The 23733-nt window shown below is 38.2% G+C and overlaps 1 protein-coding gene and 1 long non-coding RNA gene across 2 annotated transcripts in view; both read right to left on the bottom strand.

The window, feature by feature from the left end:
* The window catches only part of celsr2 (cadherin, EGF LAG seven-pass G-type receptor 2), an 80127-nt gene that overhangs the window by 51398 nt on the left and 4996 nt on the right, over positions 1–23733 (bottom strand). The gene's annotated exons all lie outside the window — the stretch shown is intronic.
* LOC106954841 (uncharacterized) lies at positions 679–23260 on the bottom strand. The gene is made up of 5 exons (XR_001426436.1): positions 23249–23260; positions 16439–16526; positions 15263–15264; positions 12209–12214; positions 679–689 (listed from the first exon to the last, which is right to left on the bottom strand). It is a non-coding gene; the product is annotated as an uncharacterized LOC106954841 (long non-coding RNA).

Below are 23733 nucleotides of genomic sequence, written 5' to 3'. Positions count from 1 at the left end.
AATCCACCTCTCAGACACTTCAAAAAGACAGAAAATTATGGTTTTGGGGTGGCCTACTTAAAGTCCAACTTCAATCTAATTTGGATCTTATAAATAGTTGGTTCACAGCTGAAAATCCACTAATGTACCTGAATCAAAACAATTATTCAAAAAACAGTCGGTCAAAATAAAAGACTCACTGCCAGTTGTCCCAGATTATATAAAATTAGGCTAGGCAATATATGACCCTTTACCAACTGATGTTCATTGGTCCAACACCAACACATGACAAATATATTCAGGGAGGACCGACAAGTGGATTTAAGATTTAGATTTAACATTTTATCTAAATTTAAGATCTAGATTCATAATTTAGGATTTAGATTTAATGTTTAAATTTAGATTTAATACTTAATACTTGGATTTAGATTTGCTCGTCTTTTGTGAAAAGTAAACATGATAATATATGACAGTTGTTTTAGACATTTTCATTAAATGTGATGAAGGTTTGCTAAAAGCAAGCTAAGTATAAAAAAACTGTCTGCTAAATCTCTTACATTCAACCCTAGGTGCCAAATACTCATTTATCGATGGTCAGTTAATAACATTAATAACAAATGGCCTAACCTTAATAAACAAACATATATGTTCTTTCATTTGTACTGGTTTAAACAAAATGCACATTTCATAGTGCATTTTATCTTACAAAGCTACTGCCTGTGAGGTTGTGAGGTCATGGGGGGTTCGGCTCCGCCGGGCCACACGATCAACTAGAAGAACAGTGGCACATTGACAAATATAACATTAATGCCGCTTTTCACATTTATTTGGCTGGAATGGATGTTTTTCATGTTCGTCTGCCAGAACAGATAAAAGATGAGTGCCAAGAGAAAACAAGTGTACACTTTCTTTCAGAAAAGTCCAAGTTTTTAATCAGCAGTTTCACGCCTGCATTCATAGCTCATCTCTGCTTTCTTTGTCTCCATGGAAACACACTGGTTCATTATTTATGCTTTACGTTGCTTTTCCCAGCTCAGCAGCTCTGCTGCTTCCGTACATCATGTTTTATCCCTTACATGTTCAGTTCTTCACATTAACTCACACGTAAAGCTTTTATTCACTATAATCAGCTGCAAACGGAGCCTTGCTGTGAGCATATAAGATGTAAATGACTTTGTTTCAGCATGTTGTATCAAATCAGTCCATGCACGGTAAAAAAAAAAAAAAAAAAGGCAACGTGTTACAGTCTGCATTTCTCCTGAGACCACATTCAAAATAAAACCTAACTTCTCCTCAATAAAAAGCTTCAGCTGAAGGTCTCTGACAGAGGCAGTGCTCACTGAGGAGTAAAATTATGATGAAGATTATAATAATGGCCTCAGTCAGAGAGAAAGCCCAGCTTGTTCCTAACGAGCAGGAAGCCTGCAGTTTGGGGTTGAATTGTTCTGGAAAGTTTGAGACAAACCCACAATCAACCTGGCTGCTTTGAACTTCTGCTCAGAGACAAAAACAGACTCGACAAGAACAGCTGCTGAACACGTTTAGCTAATGTTAATGTGTAACTAGCCCCCTCTGAAAGCTAAGCCCCGCCTCTGACAAATTTTGAAAACTTCCTCCAAAGCGGGCGGAGCCAAAAGACACAGTTTGAAGATGATTAAAGCAGGGCTGTAATCAGGAAGAAATAACCACTGTTGCTTACTTGTAAGCTTTGTTTCTATATTTATTGACTTTCCAGTTGTGTTTAGATGCTGTTAGAGACTTACGGTGACAAAATATGCATCAAAGGACATGTTTGTAACTCAGAAAAGTGCAAGAACATGCTGCTGGTAAATATCAGGGATTGAGTCCAGACCAATTCTTCTAAGACCAAAACCAAAGCCGAGGCCAAACTTTGACAAACATTTCAGGACATTAATTTTTATACACCACAAAATGCAGAAATAACTGGAAAAATGGTTAATTACTCAACCAAAACTACCTGGTTGAGTAATTAACCAAGTAGCTGGTATTAAATAATAATCATCATAACAAACTTCTATTTAAGGTTTTAATGCGGCCGTATATTGATGTACGGTCTCTAAACTGAATAAGTCAGCTTACATTGGACGATAGTTGTACATTAATTTAAAAAACAGTAAGAAATTAGGCATAAAAAAAATGTGTCATACTTTTTATATGATCATTCGAATAAAAGCAATTCAACATGTTAAAAAGCTTACTGTTCCTAAAAACACATATTCTGGACATATCAATAAATTATTAGGGATTTTAATAATATTATTAGTCAATGCAGGCAGGAGCAATTGGAGAGACAGCAAATTCAATTCGTGGTGGTGGCAGCTAGTAATCACACTTCCTGTGTGACAAAAACGTTTTAAATAAATAGGAGAATACAACTTATTAGGCACAGTTTGACCAGAGGGGGCAGCACCGAGATGGTTTGAGTCAAAATAATGCAGAACTAAACACATTTACACAAAAATGTCAGAATTTGTATGGAAACTGTCAACAAAAAGAATGTTAATTTGGGGCTTAGTTACAGTTTAGGAAACCCCTACAGTTTTGATCACCCATGGAAAAGATGTGTTAAAAAAACTTGACAAATCCAACCTTTAATTTACATTTATTTAATGAAAAATAAAAACCCATATTAATGAACGAATAGATTTCTTAAGGAAATTCTGTGAGCCCCTTACAAATATAAAACCTAAAATGAACAAGCAGTAATCTGCTTCAAGTTGGCTCTAATCCATTTTCTCCAGTCTCTGGTCAGTAATAATAATTACTGTTATTAAAAATGGAGACAACGTTGACTGCTATCCAGCATGAGTAAGATACTGACTGCTGGATTAGGGTTGAAAAATCCTAATTTGAAATATGAATGCTGTCTGTTTCAGGTCAAAATGAGAGAAAAAGACTACTTTTCTCTCATTTTGTCAAGCTGAGCTGAAGTTACAGTAGCTTCAAAGCAAACACAAATCATGCTTAATCAAGTGAAATGTTTCCACTAAAAACAAGCCTTGACTGCTGCCTCTAATGCAATCAATGAGCTGCTTTGTGTGGGACGTCTGGAAACCCTCCAGAAAGCAAAACCTGCAAGCAGAAATTCACACAAGCGGCACGTCCCAAACTTAGCAGATCCCTGTTCTGGCACTGAGCTAGTTTAAACACAGAGCGCCAACAGAGGGGGAGGAAGAGGGGGAGGTCGTGGAGGAAGTGAGACAGAGAAGCATGTTTGACACGGACTTAATCCCTCAGCTTTCAGTCAGGCGATCCCAGCGCGCTAATAATACAGGGCCTTAGGAGAGGAAGTGGAAGAAGAGAAAAAAATCAAAGGATAGACTGAGGGTGGGGGGGGGGATCTCCTCTAATTCACACTTTACTGTAAACAAACACAAAACTTACATCTGAGTACACGAGGTAACACACGCATACAAGAGAGGAGACAGTGAGAACAAACAGCCGCCATGTTTGTGCTCCCTTCACGTTTGATCGGAGGCAGATCCCACACTCGATTTTAAAACACCGAGTGGAAACCAAAACGACAGATTTCAGCCACGGTTTCCACTAAGGCTGAACCACAAATCACAACAACAACATATATTTGCAATCGACGTGTGCACTATGTCAACAGATTATACCAATACATTCATTAAATAGTTCTACTGAACTTCGATCTAAAACCGCACAGCATTCTGGGAAAACTAGGCAGAGAAAAGGCTTACAGCTAGCTAAGGAAGGTTGGTGGAATCAACTAACTCTCTCACTCTTTGGTTACCTAGCAACTCACTCACTCTTTGGTTACCTAGCAACAAACTGCAGAGAAACTTACGCAGAAGGAGCTTCATGTTTCACCATCGTTCCTCATAACTGATTAAAAATAATTAAACAAAGGCCCGGAGCAAAAACTACAGATAAAACAGGAAAGGTCACATCACCAATTTGGCAGGATTTCAGATATTTAAAATAAAAAGTAATCAATATTTATTGATATCAACTGATATGAAACACTTATTTCATTTTTTTAAATTTTCACTTATTTTTTTTATAATAGTATGAATACTTCATGTAAAAACTAAAATAAACCATAAGTGAAAAGGAGCAGAATGAAGTTTTTCCACATCAAAATAAAATTAGCTATTCAACTCAAAAGAATAGTACAAACATATTTCAAATAAACAAAAATACTCGCATAAAAAATACACAACAAATATATCAGCTTATTCAATGTCATAATAAATGTCAAATATCTATAAAGTGCTGAAAGAGATTTAGATTCTTCCTCTCCTCTTATCTCACTGTCAAGATTATTCCATAAACTGACATCAATGCATCTTATCCACAATATACAAGGACTTATTGTTTACCAATTCCTCCACCTTATTTAAAACAATAATGGTTTTGGATATTTTAACTTTTATAAAAATTTTGATACATTTTTGCTTCTACTTATTCCTTTTCAGACTGGTGAATAACAGGCAGAAGATCTATAAGTTTATTTGTTTTGCTGATTTTGCTTCGCTGTCTTTCCATCCGACTGTTCTGTTCTTGCAAAGGGTCTGAAACAAACCTAAACCTGATACTATGCAGCAACAGTCGCCACAAAAAAACCCTGCTCTAAGTGAGCTGCGGCTCTCAAAGGTTAGGCCAAGTGTAAGGAGAAACATCGCCTTAATTACATCCTCTACCAATTAACATTCTTGGACGGGGGGCTCGGGCGGCGGTCCAGAGGTAGCTGCAGCGCTGGGAAACTGTGCGCGAGGAGAATCTCCTCTCAAAGAAACCAGACCATCCTTCAAAGGGGTCATTCTCCACGGAAGTACCCTGAGCCCACGGAGAGCCGAGGGTAAGCGGCGCCTCTTTGGGCCGGCGAAAAAGAGGAAAAATGGGATTCTTATTTGGTTACGAGACCCGGTGCCAGCTCTGGAGTGCGACGCTGCTTTCAGCCCTGGTTCGACCCCTCTGGGCCTCCTGGTGCCAGGCATGCTCTGAGCTAGGAAGAGGTTTAGGGCTGCAGGACTGAGGATGGCTCTGTGCATGAGGGAGCGACCCATACGTCACTACGAGCGGCGCGGACAGTCAGGATGAGTAAACAACGCTTAATGACAAACAGCAGAAGCATGATTCAGATGAAAACATTTCCCTGAATTCAATCAGGCATAAAAATAAAGGTCGGAACATTGTCTGTAATAATCTGAATTAAAGAAACAAGTCGGCTCATTGTGATGTAGAGAAAGCTCAGAGGACATTAATGATTATTTCAACTATCGATTACTCTATCGATTTCTCCCTCAGAACTTTACAACACTTCAAAAACATTAAAAGATGCAAATAAATAATTCAGCTCCTTTTTTTTTTTAATAAAAACATATACATTTTGTTGCCTAATTTGCAGTAACATAGCATTTATTTAGTGTAAACTTGGTCATTTCTATCAAAGGCTGCATCTGCAGCTGAAAATACTCAATCCTTCTCGCTTGACTGAACATCAATACAGTGTAGGGCTAATCTGAGTATTTTCTTTTTGTTTTGTTTTTTTTTGGATTACTGATTAATAATTGGATATCAAAAGTTGCTTAATAGATTTTTTTATTTATTCTGAACCAGGTGACAATAAGTCACTTTAGAAACTTTGGGCTTCAACATATTCACAGATAGAATCGTTTTTGTACAGTTGTAATGAATTACTGCTCTTAGTGTGTTGTTCTTTCAGTAATTAGCTTTTTTTGAGTCAGTTTACTCCAGTTAACGATTATTTTAAGAACTGATTACTCACTATTAATCTGACTAATTCATAACTAAGGTTGGGAACTGAGAGACTGAGAGGTCACAAAGCTCCAATGATTTTTATTTCCAAAAACTTAAACAAAGCCTAGCTGGTTTTAGCTAATTTAATCGTATGTTAATAAAAACGAGTGTTTACCATTAAAATCATAAAATAAAACCATGTCATGTTTATTTCTCCTGGAGCCGGCTCCCACTGAGCTAATAAATGGCTGAGAGAGAGGTCAGGACGAAGCCAGGGAGCCACTCTGTTTGACCAGCCTAATTACTACACAAAGTCCGCATCCAATCTCCCTGCAGAGTCCCAGAAAATGTCAACAAAGTCATGGTGGATAAAGATCAGAGGGACTCTGGGACCAAATCAGCTGAGGACAGAGACATCAGCTGGCAGCTTGGGCCCGGTCCACTGAGCTTGTGACACGGATTCAGACTCAGGAGAAAAACTTTCAGGTACCAGAGAAACTGGGACTAAATTAAGACTTGAGCTCCTGCAAGGAAAACTGTTTACACAACCTGAGAGCAAGTTCCTTCTTTCAGCCATTAAAAGACAAGAACTGAAGGTTCACTGATTAACTAAATCCAGGGAGTGGCTCTGGAAGTATGTCAGGATTGTTTGAGGCTCTTTGTTGGTGGTCCAGGACGCAGTACCTTACCAGAACTATCTATCCATCTTATACTTTAGTGTGTGACTTTAGAACCACAAACATCAATGTGTTTTATTGGACTTTATGTGGCAAAGCAACACCAAATAGTGAATAACTGTGAAGCAGAAGAAAAAGATGAAGGATAGTATTTTTGCCTAATTCTGACACATTTACAGAAATGTAAAATAATGTGATTTCTCTCTTCCAATAAATTAAATTTCAAATTGTTTTCTAACCTTTTTACAAACAAAAATCAGGAAACATTTGCATTTGTAATCAGTCCCCTTTAGTGTGATACACCTATATAAAACCAACTGGCTTCAGAAATCACCTAATTGTGATTTACTTGTCATAAATTTGTCAATTCTGTGAAGGCCTCAGACTTTTCCTTTAGAAAACATCAGTTTTCTCAAGAAAACATTAGAAAACTAGCATCAAATGAGTTTGAGATTTTACTGTAATAAAACAGGAAAAAGTTTAAGACTAGAGGCTAAACTCAACCTCATATGAAAGCAGCCGTTAGAAAAAGCAGAGGATAAAACAAGTGATAACTAATCCCACTCAGGCAGCTATTCTTCACAGCGCCTCGGCCAGGTTTAATCTGTGATCCGCTGCGCAGGCAGCTCGGCGTTTCACAGCAGAAGTGTGTCATGTTGGGGGAAACCTCTGAGTGAGAAAGTAATGAGGTTGAGCAGAGCCTGTCTTTGCTGTTCAGCATCATTTCTCTGCAGACGGAGCACCACACACTGGGTGCTTAGAGCATCAAAGACCCCGAAGCCTCGCTCCTACTTGACACGTCAATACAGGATCATTAATCAAAAATCACACTGGAGGAATGACTTGATCCAAACAGCTTAAACTGGAAGTTTTAAATAAGTTTATCATGTAAAAACAGCTACTTATACAGTCAGTTTGTCCTACAGAAATTTAGAAAATTATCCCACAAGAGGCTAATGTTTGCTATATGAATACATCTGAAACATTTGCAAAAATATGTAAGAATCTTATTATAATTTATATTCTGCTGACAGCTGCAGAAACATGCTGCTGTGTTGGTGGTTAATGGAAATAAAATCATCCCAGGTTCATTTCTGTTCTATGCACCTTAGGAAAACCGCCAAAAAAAAAGAAAGAAAAAGTTCCACACATTGAAATAAAATTGTAAATCAAAGGTAATAAATTGAAATTTTACCACACAGTCTGGATCCCACTGGGTCACACAGAGGCGGGAGGCTGCTGCTGCTCGTTAGCCAAACCAACCACAGATTTATGACCTCTGAGAAGGTCCTGTGGGACCAACAGGACACAGTTTAATTAATCTGAATTAAACGCTCTGCCCTTACAGATGCTTCCAGTCTCATTCGGTAATTAGTGGACTTTCCTGCCGCCAATGTGAGCAGCCCTGACTAATTAATCACCTTTCACTTGTTTTTCCATCAGTAGCTCTCTTGCGTTGGTTTGTAAATCTTTATCAGCAGGCAGAAATGTCTATATGTCTGCGTTCACACTGCAGCCTGAAGTGATCCAATTCCGACTTTTTTTTTTCTTCTTTTTTTTCTTTGCCGTAATGCGACCTGTAGCTGATCTTTTCATGACAGTCTGAACAACACAGGTCGGATATCCGACATGTATCGGATTCAAATGCGACCTAACGGCTAGGTCGCATACATCCGACCTGAACGTCACTGATACTCGACAAACGTCACTATTCTGCGCCCTGATACGCGCAAGCGGGAAGAAAAAACACAACCATGGCGGACTGTAATGAGGATCGATGTTAATATGCTGCTCCGGTCGGACAACAACTTTAAAATCGTAAGCTAAGCTCCACCGTTGCATCCATGTTTACTTCCGCACTTCTTCTTTTCATGGCGGTTGGCAGAACACTGAGAACGCTGACGTTATTGCGCCCTCTACTGCGCATCCGGGATACTTTCACGAAATAAGCATTATATATCAGACGGCATATCAATCACTATTGACTAGTTTTTGGTTTTAAATAACTGAAATACTGCCGAACTGGTGGAATGACGTTTTGTGTTTGGTTCAGTTTTCACTCCACGCTGTTTTTCATTTTTAAGCACTTATGAGGCACATTATTAACTGCTGCTGCAACAGGTTGTTGCTAGGTAACCAGAAGTTACTCAACAAGTTGTTGCTAGGTAACCTGATTCCACCAACTTTAAAATATTTCATCCGAATGTCCAGAATGCTGTGCGGTTCTGGATCACAGTTTAGTGAATACTTTATCAGACATACTATGTATTGATATTGATCACGTGTCTATTGCGATATATATTATTGATTTACTCTCCAGTTCTATCTTTTATTAACCTGTTTTTCTAATAACTTCATTTATTTGACAAAAACAACATTTTTACACACAAATCATAATGTGTCCTTTTCAAGAAAACCCCCACTCTCAGTGAAACAGAAATGACCTTGATCATTAAGTTCCTCATCAGCGTTGACAGAGGAGAGGGGAAAAAATCAGTAGAGCCAGCAGGACAAAAGATTTAATCCCCTGCTTTACACCAGTCAGCAAGCCAAGGTTCAGTTAACCTGCCAGAGAGCAAAAACGAAACAAATCAGTCCTGGACAGGCACTAATGAGAGCCAACGTGGCTTTAAAAACGAGCCTTACAACTCCAGCTCTACCACAGCTAAAACTGCATAATGTCTATTAGATCAACTCTCCTTCATTAAAGCTAAGAACCCTCCTTTTGGTATTCATTTAATTTAAAAGCAAGAATCTCTGGATCTGGTGATCAAAAGGGGAGCAGTAAAACGTTGTAGTGCTGCGGCGTGTTTGAATTAAGCAGCGCTGAGAGGTGAAGCACACTCAACTTCTGCCTGAATGGACACTAAAGGCTGACTGGGGACTGACGGCTGCAGGAGGAACAGATTTATGCTGCTAACCCGACTCAGTGAATTAAACACAAGATTAAAAAACGACGGCAACCACATCTAATGTCTCAAATATAACAAATATCATCTCTAATTACCCTGAACCATGGTTGCACCCAAGCCTGTGTGCATTTCTGCTGCCATACAGAATTGTACTAATATTAATTACATCTGCTGATGTTGAGATTGTTCCTCCTCCTCCTGTCTGCATCAAAATAAAAAAAGCAGCAAACTATAACCTCTTGTTCTAACTTCCAGCTTTCACAGCAGAAATCCTTAGAACTGTTTTAGAAAAGTTAGATGGGCTGTATATTAAGTATTTTCCAGGCACATAGTGAGATTTTATAGGGAAATCAAGTAACTATGTTACTTTCAGTTGTTAGAAAAATCCTTCAATTTGACTTAAAAGAAAATCGACTGTGCAATTTAAGGCCTTGATATTGGGACACTGTCTCTTTAAGAAGCTCCTGCTCTTTCCGACACTCAGCCTTTGGTATTTCATCAGAACAGTGCTCCTCCATGATGCTGCTAACCTTCGCTCTTAGAAGCGTTTCACTGAGAAGTAGTTCCTATGCTGAGATCAGCAGCCTTACAGTTCCTCCAGGTGTTTCCTAATTGCTGCTGCCGCTAGTCTAGAGGAGCTGAGTGAGGCAGAAGCTCAACTGGTGACTTCAGCTCCAAGGAGGACCTCTATGTAAATACTCTTTCTAGTGGTGCGTTCACACCAATTGATTTTCATTCAGAATAAATGTGGAGGTGCGTTTCGCAGCGCAATCTGAAGCATTTGAGAGTTTTGAGCATTTGATGCGTCAGGTGTGTCCAACAAGCAGGCCGGCAACGGAAAACAACGGCTAGAGCGATTCTGACGTGTCTGATGCGCCGTTGACGCACCTCCACATAGACTTTGAATATAAACCAGACGCGCAAAACGTGTTTGGTGTGAATGCACCATCGTCTGCATTCAAGGTGCACAGGCATCAAATCTGAAGCGTCGGACGCGTTTTTGGTGTGAACGCACCACGAGAGTAAACGTTGCCAGCGGAGACACATTCACATGAATAAATGAGAAATAAATGAGAAATTCCTTTATTGTCATTTTGCAAGAAAGAACAGCATTTTTAAAAAGCAACTCTCAAAGGCAGTGTAAATAAATAAGTATATTTAAATAAATATAGTAAAAAACAAACAAAAACAACAGGGATGTTCAGAAAACTATGATCAGGTTTTGGAAGTTGAAAGAATCAAAGCAAAACTCCAGGTAAGTTTTTGATGAGAGAATGACATTATAATATGAAATAAGCATTAAAATAAAAAATATATACATGTAAAAAATAAATAAATTTTTATAAAAGTTACCTACTGTAGTTTTAACTGTAGGAATTACTTCCTTTACTCTGCAGATCGCAAAAAGTGGAAGTCTATAACTTAAAAGCAATTGTAGATTATAAAACCAGTCTGTAGATGGGATTAAACTCGAGTTACTGGAACATAACGGTTACTATATTCTTCCAAAGTAGCCTCCATCCACATAGCTCTACACTGAGGGTTCAGGGTAATCTCAAAAGTACTATCTTCTGCCTCAGTAATCTGGTTTTACCCTGATTCAGGGGGTTAATTTATGGCCTATGAATACTTTAATCCTGGAGAAATTTTCCCACAGTGGAAACGTACCTAAACGTCTCGCAGTCTGCTGCCAGGTCTCTAGAAAGCCTTCAGTTGTTGTTTCACTGTTTAATCTTTTTTTTTAATAGTAAACTGGATCTCTGTCACAATGAAATCAGATAAAGTTTAACCATAGTTTGGTTAAACTATTGTTTAGTTTGCCTCTTTTATTACTCTGATCAAAGTGTGTATTTTTAGAGGAAATACAAAAATTCACTGGTTTTGCTATAAACACGTCTGACCCAACGCCGATGCTGTTCGAAGAGTTTGTCTGTTTTCATGACTCTTCAGATCCCGACCCATAGCAGACCCTCCTCATTTAATTGTGGCAAAATTGGTCTAATTTGTCTAGAATAATTTGTTCTGGTTTCTTTAATGTTTGGGGTAAAGTCTATTTTGCTTTCTTTTAGGCTAATAAGTGATTTACCCTTTTACTGAACTCTTTAGTTAATTTTTGTTTTTTGCTTGTTTCAGCTAAATTAGGAGTTCTTTAAAGTTTACAGCATGAAAAAAACACTAATAAATAGCCTGCAGTTCCTCCTTAAATCACTTTCAACTATAGTTTTCTAAGTTAACTTCCCCATCTTTCACTTACTTTGCTGGTCCTTAAAGTTGAGGCAGTTACATTTTTGTTGATGATTTCTGAGCTTTTCATTTTGTAATGGTTTGGTCAGCTGATATTGATTATAAATAATTTAAAATTGTCTTTAAGAACTGTGTTATAAGCATTCAGATATGTTTTCAAGCTTGTCATAAACGGTCAGTAACTATTTATTATAGGAGTCATTTATTTCACACTGTGAGTGTTAGAGAGGCGATGTTGCTCAACAATTGAAAAGATTTAACTTTAAGCTGTCTTTAGCATTTTAAATGAGTTAGCACAGTTAGCATAGCCATCAACAGACAATTGTAAAATATAAAACAAAGCAACTTGGCTGAACTTCATTCTGCCTTCCTGTTATCTGCTGAAAGTCTGGCTCTCTCTCACCCTTCAGCAGCCAGAAGTTTTATGGTGGATTGTGCATCATAAAACTTAAGAACGTTATGTAAATTATTTGTTTTCATAATAACAAGACAAAAATCAACAAAATCAAATTAAAATACATTTTAGAACATGAATTATTTTATTCAACATTCAAATTTGTCATCAAGAAGGTGAAAGAAGACATAAAAAAAATAATTTTATTTGAAGTTTGAGATCCATTTGGTATTTTAAACAATATTTTGGAAAACATTTTCCTGCAAATATTTCTAAATGTATTCTAAAATATAATTTGCACAACAAGTGCATGTATTAGTGATATTTTTTAGTATCTGTCCTCTGACTCTGGTCCTATATAGTCACTGATTGAAATAAAAATTATTTTTTTTTAGCAGCCATTCACCAGCCAGTTCTTATAAAGATGAAAACTGACCAGATATTTTTTCTTGTGCATCTTTAGTCATAATCCAGTTATTTTCTACAGTTAAAGTGCAGGTCAAGAGTTGCTTTTTGAACAATAAATGGCAAAAACAATCATCTTTAAATGCTTTTGAAATTAATTTTTAGAGCAGATAAAAATAGACGAGTGAAGCAGATTTGCCATAAAGCCAGACGAAAACGCCATTGTTGAGAAAGAAAACGATAAGCGCGGCAGATCACCGAGCAGCTCGTGTTTAACAGTAAAACCAACTTGCAGAAAGAAGGAAAAGACACCAACTCCTACACAACAGATTCACTGCTATCAAGGAGAGAGCCAGAAATTACTCTCTCTGCTCCGCAGAGTAAAAGTGCGACTTTGTTTCTTCTTTGTTTCAACACAAATAAAACTGAACCCATCTGACCTTGTTTTTGAAATAATTGTGTAAAATTGGGTCCTGATCTTCTGCAGGGGGTCAAATAGAGAGAAAAATCAACAGATCAGCTGTAATAACGACGGCAGCAAACAGCTCCTGATTCCTGGAGCTCCTGTGGAGTCAATAATGAAAACTGCTTGTGCTGCTCAATGTCACACCAAGGATATCAGTCCAGAGACACAGTAAACCCACAATCCCTCGGCTGACTCCTGCAGCCAGCTGACACTGCTGCACAGAGGTCATTCGTACTCATTTTCAAAATGTGCCTCAGCAACCCCCTGATAACATTTTTTTTATTTTTTTTTTGCTGCATCTTCAGAAAAAAAAGGAAAAGCCTCAACAGCAGGACATTTCTCAAATCCTGGCTCTCCACAGAAGCAGAGGAGAAGAAGGTCCGTCTCTCTTCCTATCACAACATTTGCATATCAAAGGAAAACCTCTGTCAGCACAACAACCGAGAGACGTTAGCATGCAGAAACGTGAGACATAGCGCATTAATGCCACAACGCGATCAACAAACATGATTCATATTCTACAACAACAAGCAGCACAAAAACATGTCAAAGCTTGAAGATTTCAGAGTGAATGAAGCAAAGAGTTTAATCCATCTCTTGCTGCACGCCTCCAGTCAGCTGGCTGAAAGGAGACTACTCTTTTCCTTTGCTTACAAAATATGCAAATTTGGCTGGTTGGAAAAATTATCTTACAGAGAAGCATAACTAACGGAGTGCCACCTATCAGTCTTATTCACTGCAACAACACAAAATCTCACCCAGTATTTCAGGTTGAGTTCCTACTACAGATGTACACCTGAAAAAAAGAGAAAACTAACTCACAATTAACTTCAGCAAGAAACATGAGCTTGTTTTAGCTCAGAAATGTATTAGTACTGATGAAAAAGCGTCAGTGAAATAATCTGCCAGAGGAACGAAACATTTTAACTAGCAATATGGAAAAAATGTTTAGTACTTTTCCATTTATATTAAGGACCTAAACAATATTCTATATATATCTTGCTGAAAAGTTACTTGTAAATTAGTTTTTATCTTATTTCCAGATATTTGCATTATAAACTAGACCAATAATAGGCAACATTTTGTGTTTTTGCAGTGTTGAAAGCTACATTTGTTTGCTCAGGTAAGTGCAAAGCACCAACTAACATTTAATTTTCTCTGGTTTTAGAATGGAAACCACTGGGTTCATATTTTAATGGTAGCACATAGTGTTTTCGTGGTGGAAAATAGCTGGAAAAGAGGCTGCAGTGACAGCTTGTTACAGTCAAAGTTTTACTCAGTAAACAACGTGAATACAAAAATGTAAAATATAAAAAATAAAAGCAAATAAATGTCACAATAATATAACAGTTAACAGTGGAAGCAATGTCTGTTGCTTCTCTGGTTTAAAGAAAATCAATTGTATCATGTTTTTGAATTATTATGTGCATGTGGAGAAGCGTAATAATTTATGATAAATGATCAAACTGTGAGAATCTGAACCTGCTGTTAATTATCACAACAGCAGGTTCTGATTCAGCAGATTGTTTTATTGTAACAAACATTAACAGATTTACCTCAGTGATTTGTTTATTCTCACTCATCGGTGAAAGAGACATTTGTGCCTCATCCTGCATTAATATGAATCAGAAATAAAACATAAAAACCTCCTGAGCTGCAGGGCTCTCCACCTCTGCTGGTTGTATTTCCTGGCTGATGCGCGTAAAACCAGGTCACAGCAAAGGCTCAGCCTGACACTAAGCGAGTGCAACAAAGTGGAAGTGTAGCAGCCAGCAAGATAAACAAAATCTGCAGAGCGCACAATGTGTGGAGTAACGTCGCTGCTCAAACTCTGTTCTGTATTTCAAAGGAGGAGAGAAGGAGCAGTGAACTCTAGATTTATACGAAATGACTGGAATTCGAAGCATTTATTACCATTATTACGTTACTTTAATGAGTTCAACTCTTGTCACACGACTTTTAGAAACCTGCTGCAACTTCATCCACAATTATTTGATCTCCTGTACTTGTAGCCATAAGTACAAATATTGTTAATATTTTGCAAATATTGTTAATATTTCTCTAAACTCTTCCTATGCTTGATATCCCGTTCACACATATTTCAGTGAGTTTACCTGCGTCAGATTCGTTAGAAGAGCTGGTGGTGAATGAACAGGCGAAACAATAAATTTGATTTAAATAAAAAAAACGTATTAAATGAATAAATTAACATCATATAATTACATCCAGACAAAATTATACCAACGACAGAACAATTCCTCCAAGCATTTGCATTTCAAAAGATGTCAAAAACACCACAAAAATAAATAAATCAAGGAGAGTTTAGACAAATTGCTGCGTGGGAAGAATTGCTTTCCCTCGCAATGATGTTCTAGTCAAAGCAGCATCTTGAATACTGACGGGTAACAAGGTTTCTACTTTAAGGTTTTATATCTACATCTCGTTTGTGAGTTATCTGAAGTTTTATATCTTTTTTCTTTAGGATACAAATCCACCACAAACTTATGTACAAAATGCAAAAGTAAATAAACAGAAACGTTCCATAAGAAGGAAAGATAGAAAGAAAAAATACAAGTATGGATTATTTTTGAGTTATTTTTTATCAGATATTGTCGCCATCTTAGTTTTGGTTTTGTCCTTTAATCTGAATGGTATTTCCACCAAAAGATATTACACAAACAAACATGAACACAAAGTCAAGAAGTCGATTTTCGACCAGTTTTCTGCACCAAAGTGTTAAAAATGTATGAAAACATTTTAAATTTTAAATTGATGTGCATATAAAGTAGACCAAGATGTATTTGTTAATTTATTGCGAATGAACGCAAAACTTTTCCAAGTTAATGCAAAAGAAAACAATTCCCTCATTTCCGTAAAAGGAAAATTTTAAACAACCTTTAGAAAATCTGATTGGTAAGACTTATAATAAATTCTGGGTATTATTGTAAAGTAATAAAGGATGATTTATCACTGCTGCAACATGATGTGTGTATATTAAAAACACAATTTCCACTTTTTTAATAAACTGAGACCCTGCAGCCCCTTTAAATTAGGACAACAGGGACTTGGGGTGTGATATGTGTCCAATTATTAATTTCTTAAAACATAATCACTCCAAACAGAAAATGGGTTAAATCAGGGATAAATAAGAGGCCTGGTAAAAAAAAAAAAAAAAAGGGCAGCGTCACCAGGGGAAACGAGTGGACACAAAGACACGGGGGGGGCGGCTGCAGACAGGACCCTGTCCCATTGTCTGCTGGGACACGGAGGACAAAGCAGGACAACACCAAGATATATGCAAGCTCCGCAAGACCTCACCCCAGCAATGTGCCGACCCTAATCCCTGACACCGTTTCCCCTCCTAACCCCCGGATGATGTCATCGCCGCACCTGACCGGACCCATCCGGACCCATCCGGACAATCAGGAGGTTCTGCCGCTGAGAAACAAGGCGGCAGCAGGAAACTGAATACTCTCTCAGCGCATCTGTGTCCCGAATCAAAGGGTAATGACGACGGTGTCATGTGGCGCCGAGGTTTTAAAGCACAGAGGGCCTCTGGAGTGTGGCAAGGCCTGACTTTACTCCTGCAAAAACACAAAGTTCGACCAAATACCTACTGCAAATACCTTAGTTCACTTTAAACAAGACAAAAATAACTTACAAGCAACTTTGCAGCAAGATGTAGCAGCTTGTTTTCAGTTCTGTCCTCGGTTTGTATAATCTTAATTATCTGATTAGTGGTGTTTTTATTGAGTTGGACTCAATGCTGTCCAGCTGTGATAAAAAGCCAATTATTTTAAAGTTCTTGTTTATTCACATCTGTTGCCTTTTGTACGTCAAAATATTCCAACATTTCTTCCATCATTTGCCTTTTATTTTAAATATATTTAGTTGTAAGCAATGCAACAGCAAAGACCAAAAAACAAAATGACAACTTTTTGCACAAATTTAAAGTTGCAAAAGAAAGAGAAAGAAATTGAAAAGTAAACATTACGTGTGTACATCAATAATTCCTTAATGCTGATGAAAAACAACTAGTTCCAGTGAAACCAGAATTTTTTTCATCAATATTAAGGAATTATTGACTTAAACAAGCTGCTACATGATGCATACAAACACATTTTACAAAACGGGGGCGAGACAAGAAACGTCCTCCTCAGTCAGTTCTTTTGCTTGTTTATTTTCAAGGATAAAGCACCAAGATTTTAAAAACAAGCTTATAGCCAAAACTATATTAAAATAGGAGGTCAGTAAGATCAGCTGCATTTCCATTAAACGTAGAACTGCACAACTTGAACTTACAAAAATAAATTAACTTAATGGAAACACGGCAATTTGGAAATTTTTAGATAAAAAGTTTTTGCATTAGGAAACACTGTTTTCGCATCATACACAGGATCAACAGGAAGTGGTAGCACAGTTTGTGCTGCTGGCTCCATCAGCTCTTCATAAAAGGTTTTGAGTCAGTCTAACGTGTTGAATCCACAGCTCCTCTATAAAATCCCCGACTACAATTTCTCCAAAACGCCGCACACGTAGCCGCTTCTTGTCCCTTTGCAATTACGTCACTCGATCGTTCAAGGCGCCATGATGGACGTCGGAAGTGAGGGTCGGGAGTGTTGAACTGAGCGACTGAAAATGTTTTCCTAAAGTGCACAAAGGTATTTCCACTAGCCCAAAAATACTTGTTAAGATTCTGTGTTTTTGCAGACATCTTGTGGGAACTGTTTTGCGGCTGATCCCAATGCATGTCCAGTGGAAACTTCCTGCAGGACAGGTCAGGGCGCCCTGAGCACCACAGGTCTGCAGAGGGCCTTACATGCTTCATCGGTAACAGGGAACAGGGGGACAGTTGCTCTTTAGAAGTTTATGGGCCTCCCCTCCCCCTCATTCGCTCCACAAAGGAGGCCTAACCCGTTGTCCCCACCCACGAGGAATTTCTCAGGCATTGCTGGGCTCTCCATGACAACTGGGTGCTTAATAAACCATTTCTCTTAGGCATTCTTCCTTTCACAGGGGGGACAACAGTCAAAGCAGGGAGGAAGGGGGAGAAGGGCGGAGGAGCTCGAAATGATTGGAGGGAACAGCGGAGGCTGCAGGGGTGAGACTCGGATAGATAGAAGAAAAATGGAGAGCGGTGACAGAGGGGGAAACAAAAAGACGTAAAGAGAAAGAGGATCAAGGTGATGCACTGCAAAAACACAAAAACTTACAAGAATTTCTGGTCTGGTTTCCAGTGCAAACAAACTCCTAAACAAAGCAAAACTAACTTACAAGTAACTTTTCAACAAGATGTTGGAGCTGATTTAAGTAAATGAATGTATTAATACTGATGAGAAAGTACCAGATCCACTGGCAGATTATTTCACTTTAAAAAAAAAATCTATATTAAAGGGGCAGTATTATGTGTTTTCCAGGCACATAGTGAAGTTTTCTAGTATATCTACCTACCTATATATATATGACTTAAAAGAAATTGTTCTTCCTGATTTAACTCCTTGAAATTGGGCCTCTGTCTCTTTAAATACTCCTCTTTCTGAAACTCCGCCTTCAGGAAGTCAACACAACATGGCTCCTCTATTAACCCTTTAAAGATGTTTTTACCAGAGTTTCACTGAGAAGTCGCTCCTGTAAAGAGCTCTGCTGATGCTCAGCTCCACCAGATGTTTGCTAATTGCTGCTGGCTAGTCTGTAGGAGCAAAGTGGAAGCTGCTCTTTGAGGCGGAAGCTTGGAAACTACATCCCAAGGATGGCTGAATGGTTGCCACGGAGATTTAAGGATTTCTCAAACATGCATGAAAGAATCAAGGCAACACACCAGGTGTGTTTTTGAAGGAGGAATTATGACATTATGTAAAGCTAAAAAAGTCAATTTTAGTATTACTGACTTAAAACAAGATCCTATATTTACTGAAAAGTTATTTGTAAGTTAGTTTTGTCTTATTTCAGGTGTGCTAAGGTATTATTTGCAATAGAAACTGGACAAAAGGATACTTGGTGAGATTCTGTGTTTTTGAGTGTAGGAAGTTTGTGGCACCAGAGATTCAAAGTGCGACTAAAGCCGAACAACGAGGGCGAGAGAGAAGAGAAGAACGGATGATCCTGGTCTGCAGACTACGACCGAATCCTCTGACTGAAGGGCGAAGAAAACAGGCATTAAGAAGAAGAGAGATTCACACACACACACGCACATCCACACACACACACGCACACACACACACACACACACACACACACACACACACACACACACACGTATTTCCAGTTGCCTGAGAAAGTTCAGGAAAAAACAAAAATGTATTAAAATATTCAGTCAGATTAATCCCACTGTAGCTTTACATTATAAGCTTGAAATATAAATAATTTATTTATGTTTTCGAAAATGTTTGAGAATCTTTAGACAATTTGGTTGAAGACAATAAAATATTTCCTCAGTGTCCCAGATTTTCATTTTCTGGAAGGTTTATAAGAAGTAATTTTGTTTCAAGCGTTAATTTAGAACTGCTTGTGCTTCTGTGAAAGGATAATTCACCGTTTCACAAACAAACGGTACTTTGGTTTTATTCAAACTTCCATCAGTTTGTTTTTTAAAACAAAATTTGCCTCCAAACACATTAATCTAATATTCAGTGAATTTTATGCTATAGAACAGTAACCGGATGTAACTTGTGTTCTTTAGATGTTATACTTTGGTTTTCCACCTCTGCCTATTTTTATATTTATTTTCTGTAAACCTTCCTTGATGATTTAGCTGACAAAGTTTCAACTTTACACCATTTTTTATTCCAGTTTTGAGTCTGAATTAAGATTCTTTTCTCTTCATAGTGGCTGCTGATTGGAGACAGAGTACATTAAGAAACAATTATTTTAATTCATACAAATGAGCGAGTGAATAGTTTTGATGCCCAGCGATGATTATCTAAACATGCAATCTGAATACAGAAAAAGGTTATGCTTTTTTATTTGGCTTTACTTCTATTAATATCTGGTGTTTTTGCTTATTTATTCCCATTCCTCTGTCAGAATATCACACATTGAAGCTTAGATGATTCAGGTGTAGAGCATTAAAATATGCCAAACAATCAGGAAGTGATAATACGGACTCAGTCGTGCGGGTTTTATTGTTTGCTCGGGTCGCCAGCCGCCTCACACATTTCCATTGGTGAAGGAGTTTGAGCTTCACCTTGAACTCACACCCGGCTTCTGAGAGATAAAATCCCTGCTGTCGGCCGATCGGAGAGCTTGTACAACCAGCAGTGAGGTGTGATCTGAATCAAACCGCAGCCATTAGTCTCAGACGCCTGTCTGTGCATTGAATCACTGAGCAAAGATGGAAAACATAATTTCAGACATAATTTCATTAAAGAGTCTCTGCAGTCGGGGAAAAGTTTGGAGCATGTTTTGGCAGAGCGGAGAATTTCAACGTACCTGTGCCAGACCCAAAATGGTGACTTTTTAATGCAAGGAATGCATAAAGATTGACACATAAACAAAACCACTGACTCCACAACAAATAGAGCCCATATTCCAAATACCAAAGATAATAAGCTGCTGAGTAGTGAGGGGGAATAATTAGCTTCTCTCTCTGGATGAGAACGATCAGGGCTTTCCGCCGGGGGAAGAAATCTCTGCAATCAAATGCAAACAGGCACTTATGCAGGCTCACGCTTGCCTGGGAACGCTGAATGAGCCCCTGCGTATGTCAACACCAGACTGAAACATCCAGGATACAGATGCACGGATCTAATCCTGCAGATGAAGACCTGTATCTCGCCTGCTGTGTGACCAGCATTCTGCTAACAACCTGGAGAAAAAAAACACAGCCAAGCCCTCTTCTGCCCTGGAAAAATTAATTCACTCCCACTCGTAAGAGAAACGAGTTTATTAAGAGTATCATCTTGCAGTCAGTGTCTGGATACTAGTGTCATAAATCTGGCTTCCTAACCGGCTCGTGTAATTAATTCGTCAACATTACATATTTATGCACCACTGGCAGCAAATCCCCCAGCTGTGTGGCTGCAATGTGCCTGATTATGCCTCTGTGTGATTACAGTGTTTCATTACAGTGTCATGTTAAAACATCTGAACGAAGCTCAGCAGGAGTCTGTCCGTTGCTGCCTGTCAAAGTTATTTCTGAACCTTTGTTTTGAAGCAAATGTTTGTTTTTATTATCGGTTTAGCAGCTTCTGTTCATGTGACCTGCAGAAATGAAAACCTGGATGTTAATATTGTTGGTATCCATCACCACTTCCACTGATATTCTCCTTATTCTCCTGTAACATTTGAGAGGAGTCGCTGTGTATAATTTAAAAATATGCCACCTTTTTTATTTAAAGCTGCAGTGTGAGACGTTTAGAAAAACAGACATATTTGACATATTTGCTAAACATGTAGTGACAGTTTGATATGAGACAGATAATCTGTGAAAAGATCGAGGTCCTCCACCTCCCCCCTGAGCTGCTACTGCAGAAATGCTCAGATCCCGACCAAAACAACCAATCAGAGCCAGGAGGCGGGGCTTGACGCTCTCAATAATCCTAATGTTCTCGCTGCTAAATGTGCTAATGGCAGAGAAACAATTTACTTTTACAGGAAAACCGTTTATCCTCCATCATCAAGTGGCTATGCTAACTAGCCTTAGCATTCAGGATGCTAAGACCCGCCTCCTGGCTCTGATTGGTTGATTCTAGCCAACACTGGGAGAAAGCAGAGGAGATCAATTTTCTTCATATTATCTGTCTCGTACCAAAGTATCACGACATAATTACAGTTTCGACAAACATTTTTATAAAAGTTACAGTCTGCAGCTTTAATTATTGTTTTACCAGGTAAATTAATCGAGAATAAATTCTCATTTTCAGCAACGACCTGTTCAGAAAACGTCTGACAACAGAATATCATGCAGCAGAAAATAGGAGAATATATTAAAATAAAGAGAGAGCCAACAGTATTTAAGAGCAGATATGTCGATCATGTGCTACGGTTTTTACTGAGTTGATAAAAGTCATTACTAAAGTTGAAATACTTCTGAATGAGTTCATTTTATATCCGCTTCAAGAATCACTCTTTAATGTGATACTAAATGTTTTAAACAGTAAAATACCTTCATAACATCAATAAACTAAAGCAAGATAAAGTTACCTCAGTTATAATAGTTTGGGATTTTTTAATAGTTTTATTTCATTGTGATTTATTAGTTAAATATAGTTTAGTTTCAGCTTAATTTTTATGAGTTATAATATATTGGCTTTTTCATACTTGTGTTAATTTTTAGGTGCAAATGTAAAACAGGTATTTTATTGTGATTGTGTACATCAGTTAGGTAATGAATACTTAACAGAAGATAATGTTTCCAAAAGATTAATTCAGTTATTGCTGAACAAACAGCTGACTCTGTTTTTGCATTAAGTCCCACTAGGAGGAACATGGAGAGACGAAATGTGCTGACAACTGACGCAAACTGCTTGTGTGGAAAAATGCATAAAAGGCTAATGAATAGAAAAAATAACCTGCTCTCTTCTCATCTTAATGTAAACTGTTGTAAATAAAACAAATCGTAGATTCATAAACACAAAAACGAAGGGTGTTATATCTCTAATTTCACTATGTTTTAATTAGTTTTATAAACTCACAATACATGTCCAGTTAGTTTTAGTTTCCCCCCATTAATTACCGTTTTTATTTATTTCAGTTAATGAAAATGTTTTCGTTATTTCGTTTATTTTAGCTAACAGCAATTATCTTGTCCGTTTCACGAGAACATCGTTGAAAATTGAGCCTAGAAAGGATGATGGTACAAAGAGACCATTAAAAATCATTTATCATGGGGGGCCTCCTAAAAGGGAACATGGAGGAGAAAAGAAAGGCGGGACCTGGGAGGTCCCTGCAAGATGAGGCCCCTGGAAAATTGGGGTCAGCCGCATCCAGAGACGCTCCTCTTCCTGTTTCTTCTTCTCCTGCTTTTACAGTACAGCTACATGTTCCTTCCTCTGCCCTGTTTACACAACACGTCCTCCCTCCCTGCTCCTGTCCCCCTCCATGTCCTTCTGTCTCCGCCAGGGGAGCAGACACATAAACCGCAGCAGGTGCTGGACGCGCCGAGGGAGACCTGGCCTCTAATTGGTCCTCAGCGGAGTCACAGCTGTTGCCTCAAACCTCAGCCTGGTATGAGCCGCGGCCCCCATCGCTCCATTGACAGCTCACTATTGTTCTCCAGACGGGCAGCGCTGAGCCACAAAGTACGCTAACAACTGCCCACGCTAACCACGCGCTAGCTGCTCCTCAGGGACAACGCACCGTCCAACAGGAGAGCCTTCAAACACCGACAGCCACTCTCACCTCTCTTGTTTCCAGGATTTCATCGAGATGTTTGTGGATTTTATCACGATGTTTGTATTACTATAGAGATAACGATAAAAATGACGATAATATTTATAGGTAGCTGCATGACACATCACCCATATGCCAAAAAATGCTTTTCTTTAAAAATGATTTCTTCATAAACAGCAGTGTGATTTACATCACTAAGCTGCACATAGACTTCAACTAATCAGATCTTTTAATTTACTGATATTTTTTTATGCACTCATGAAAAAAACATAGGATAAAATAGTAAAAATGACATTTTAGTCAGTTTTTTTATCATTAACTAAAATGTGTCGTGACAGCAATGAATCAAAGTTTTTCACAATAAATGTCAAACGATGCGATAAATGCTCACTTCTTCCTCTAAATGTCCAATGTTTAATTTAAGCTGACAGTTACTTTTCGTGTTGTGCCAAGGAGTCCAATCAGCTCCAACATCTCACACAAATACACACGCGCAAACACGGACACATGCACGCTTGCAAACACACACAAACACACACACGTGTGAGTTCAGTCTCTGTTTAAGAGAAAATTAACCTT

The sequence above is a fragment of the Poecilia latipinna genome, unplaced genomic scaffold (assembly GCF_001443285.1).
Source record: "Poecilia latipinna isolate Pla-1442-1.1 unplaced genomic scaffold, P_latipinna-1.0 Scaffold684, whole genome shotgun sequence".
NCBI classification, from domain to species: Eukaryota; Metazoa; Chordata; class Actinopteri; order Cyprinodontiformes; family Poeciliidae; genus Poecilia; species Poecilia latipinna.
This window is presented reverse-complemented; position numbering and strand designations above follow the sequence as displayed.